Raw genomic sequence first — 3953 nt, 5'->3', positions numbered from 1 at the left:
TCCGTTCCGATCCCGGCGGGTTAAGGTTACCGGCCCCTCTGATTCAGCAGCGGGTCACCTCCAGCCGCGCCGCCTCCCGGCCAGCCCCTAAGCGCCTTTTCCAATTAGCCAGGCATTTTGATTAGTGTAAACCTTTTATCCTGCTTTGGGGCCCTTGGTCTCCATCTGTCCTGCGGCCCCAAATCCCTCCTGCAGCTGTGGATCGGGGTCACGGACACCCCCAACCCCCCAGAGCCAACCCCCTGGGCGTGGGCTCCTCCGGGGCTGAGCCCGCCTGGAACTCGTGACAGAGATGAGGCTCCGGCCGCTTGGCGGGGGACAGGAGAGGACGGGGGCGTGGGGGACAGGAGGGGACAGCGGTGTAGGGGACAGTCCCCGCTCCAGCCCTAGCCGTGATGGGACCCCCAGCCGGGGCAGGCGCAGCCGCGGGGGCCCCCGGCCTCGGCCCCGCTGCACCGGGGGCACCTGGGGACAGGCGGGGACGTGCTGTGCCATCACCTGGCTCCCCCGAAAGTGCCCCGACTCCCCGTGCCGGGGTCTGGCCGTGCCGTGGCGATGCCGGAGCGGCTCCCGCCGCCGTCCCCCCGGGCCCTGCGGCTCCGGTGTCAGCTCGGTGCCCGGTTATTGTTCCCGCAAACAGCCCCAGCTTTGGTTGCTCATGACTTTTTCATGCCGGGCTGGCTCTGCCCGCGCCGGGGGGTGCCGAGGCCCCCCAGAGCCGCGACACCCGAGCCGCGACCGCCCAGCCGCTGTAACTGACCCCCGAAACGGAGCCGGGTCGGCTTTCGGGCCGCGGCAAGGGGGGAATAAGTGGGTCAGGGTCCTGGGAGGCCCGGGGGGGCTCCCGTGGGTGGCAGCGTGGCTCTCGGTGGGTGCCCGCCGGCACCTGCCCGGCAGCGGAGCCGGGAGCGGCATTTATACATCCCGGGCCCCCCCGCCCCCCCGGCGGGGTCAGGTTCCTCTCGGGGGGGCTCTGGGCGCTGTCCCACAGGCACAGCGTGTCCCTCCCCCGCCTGGGGACTGCCAGACCCCTCCCCACTGAGGGCTGCTGAGACCGGACATGTTCGCGACAACCCCTCTGGCCGGGGCACCGCTGGGGACTGGGGTGGGTGTCCCCCCGATTTCCATCCAACACCCTTCCCAGGAGGAAAATGAGGGTGCTGGGGTGCCAGAGGGGGGTCCCCAGTCCACAGCACTGGCAGAGGGGAAGGCGGGGTTCAGCTGGCTGTGCCCCACACGCCCGGGGGATCATTCAGAGTTTTGGGGTGAGGGTGGTGGTCGGGGTCAGGTGGGTGTCGGGGCGCTGGGTGGTGGGAGCCGCTCCTGGTTTCCATCCAGGGAGGGATGTGCGGCTGTTGCGCTCCCCGGGGACCCCAATCCCTGGTCGGGAGCTGGCACAGGGATGGGTGGGGGGGGGTATCAACCGTGCCCCAGCAGCCCGGGGGTGTCAGGGCAGGGGCTCGGGGGGTCCGGTGGGTATCAGGAGGGGTATCGGGGACCTGCGAGCTGGGACCGCCCCCGTCACCACCCCATCACTCCTCCCCTGCGCACGGGCACCGGGGACGGACGGACGCACGGACACCGGGCGGCGGGGCGGGGCGGGGGTGGTACCTTCCTCCTCCCCCTCTTCCTCTTCCTCCTCCTTTTCCTCCTCCTCCTCCTCGTCCTCCCGCCCCTGCCCCTCCCTGCCCGGCCCTGCCCGCCCCGAGTCAGGGGTGGGGGCGGCCCACGCGGGGTGGCCCCGGTGCCGTGTCCGGGCGGGGGGCGCGGCCGGGATGTCCCCCGGGGACCCGCGGGATGCGGGTGTCACCTGCGCAGCCCTCCCCGAGCCAGACCCCCCCGGGGCCCTCCATTTCCCCCCACCGGCGGGACCCGGCGCTGGCGCGGGGACATGCGACCCTTGGAGCTGTGCCGCGACCCTCCGGGACCCCCGTCAGCCCCCCGAGGCCATCCCGAGGCGCTGCTGCCTCTGTACCCCGACAATCCCCGTGTCGTCCATCCCGGTGGCGCCGGGAGCTGCTGGGAAGGGCTGGGCAGGGGTGGGAATCCCGTGGGGACGGCGACGCCAGTGGCCACCACAGCCACGGGCCCGAGTGGCACCAGGAGCTGGCGTGGGTGGCTGGTGCGTGGGCCTCTGGCACACCATGTGGCTACCTGGCATGATAGGTGGCTACTTGGAGTGGTACATGGCTAATGGGACATGGGACATGGCTACCTGGCACAGTGTGTGGCTACCTGACACGGCATGGCTACTTGACATGGGGTGTGGCTACCTGGCATGGGGTGTGGCTACTTTGGTACATGGGACATGGCTACCTGGTGTTACACGGCTGCCTGGTGCATCGCCCGGGCCTCCGGCACAACGCGTGGCTACCTGACATAGCACATGGCTACCTGAGATGGTCCAAGGCTACCTGATGTGATATGTGGCACTTGACACAGCACATGGCTACCTGACATTGGGCGTGGCTACCTGGTGCCACTGCATGACCAGCCAGGAGCCCTGGCACACTCCTGTGAGGCACTGCATGGCACCCATGGCAGGGGGGGCACAGGGCCCGAGGCACCCCCAAAGGAAAAGGGGCTCGGGCGTGAGGAGCCCCCAGGGTGGGGGTGCCGGAGTTGGGGCTCCAGTGGGGCTGGGGTGGCTCAAACTGGGGTGTCCCTGGGGTCACTGGGATGTCAGCCCAGGCGTGCGGTGTCCGAGGAGCGCAGGGGCAGCGCGGCTGGGCCAGGGGTGCTGGGGGAGCGCGGGGGGTCAGGGGGTGCCCGTACCCCGGGGGGCACCCGCCGGTGAGAGCTGTCACCTCCGGGACACGCAGTGTCACCTGCGGGGGTGAAGGGCACAGTCGGGGTGCACCGGGGGTCCCCAGCCCGGTGCTGTGTGTAAGGGGGGGATGGTTGGGTGGTCCCGGGGGGGTGTCACTGGTGAGGTGTGCAGGACCCGCGGGTGGGGGGGCCCGGGTGCCCTGGGTGGGGGTGCAGGTGGGTAATGGGGGGGTGCCAGTGCCAGGTGGGGGTGCAGGTGCCATGACTAGGGGGTCCCGCTGCCGGGCTGTGGGGTGCAGGTGGGTGTGGGGTGCAGGTGCCGCGGGTGGGGGGGTGCCGGTGCCCGGGTGTGGGGTGCACGTGGTCCCCGGTGCTGCCCAGGGTGGGGGGCGCGGTCCCAACTTCGGGGTGCGGGGCCAGGCCTGGCCAGGCCCGCGGGGGCCCGGCATTCCCGGAGGCGCTGCCGGGAGGGGTTCCGGAGCTGCCCGGCACGGGGCGCGGCCGGGGGGTCCCGCCGGGATCGGGGGGTCCCGCCGGAGCCGGGGGTCCGGGGGTCGCCCCCCCCGCACCCCCCCGCCCCATGCAGGTCCCGGGGTGCCGCGGGGCGGGGCCAGCCCGGCAGCCGCCCCACGTGGCCTGGGTCGCGCCAGCCAATGAGAGAGCCTGTTTCTGAAAGATCTCCATATATGGCGATGTTCTCGGCCGAGGAGGCGGGGCTCTCGGCCCCCGGGTATAAAAGCGCGGGGCTGGCAACCGTGCGGTCTCACTCAGCCGGTGGCAGCGGACCAGGCAGCACCGTCACCGCAGCGCCCACAGAAGCGACCCCCGCGCAGCAGGTACCGCACGGCCCCGCTCCGCACCCCCGCTGCGCCTTTCCCCACATTCCCGGGGGGCGGGGTAAGCAGTTTTTATCAAATTCGGTTTCACTCGGCCCCGCCGTGGACTGCGGCCGAGTAGCGCGAGTCCTCCCCCCTTGCCTCCCCCCCGCGCCGCGCTGGGATGGTGTCGGCCGTGGGTACGGACCGGTGGGGGTGTGAGGGGGGCTGCGTTGCTATTGGTGGATGCGGTGGGTGACGTCAGCGAGCGGGAGATTCAAACTGGTTATTCAAACAGAAGAAACCACTGGGGCGCCGTAGCGGGGGGGTTGGGCAGGGCATGGCCCGGCGCCAGCGGCTCCTCCCGGG

At 71.5% G+C, this 3953-nt stretch overlaps 1 protein-coding gene across 1 annotated transcript in view; it reads left to right on the top strand.

Moving 5' to 3' along the window:
- The first annotated feature begins 3485 nt into the window (after positions 1-3485).
- The window catches only part of ACTG1 (actin gamma 1), a 2996-nt gene continuing 2528 nt past the window's right edge, over positions 3486-3953 (top strand). The window contains exon 1 of the mRNA XM_005530673.2: positions 3486-3605. The gene's annotated coding sequence lies outside the window, so the exon portion shown is untranslated. The remainder of the gene's footprint in view (positions 3606-3953) is intronic.

The sequence above is a fragment of the Pseudopodoces humilis genome, chromosome 21, assembly GCF_049639895.1.
Source record: "Pseudopodoces humilis isolate 2021_Gansu_Grassland_sample_001 chromosome 21, ASM4963989v1, whole genome shotgun sequence".
NCBI classification, from domain to species: Eukaryota; Metazoa; Chordata; class Aves; order Passeriformes; family Paridae; genus Pseudopodoces; species Pseudopodoces humilis.
Note: the sequence above shows the minus strand (reverse complement) of the source record. Positions and strands in the feature narration are given on the sequence as shown.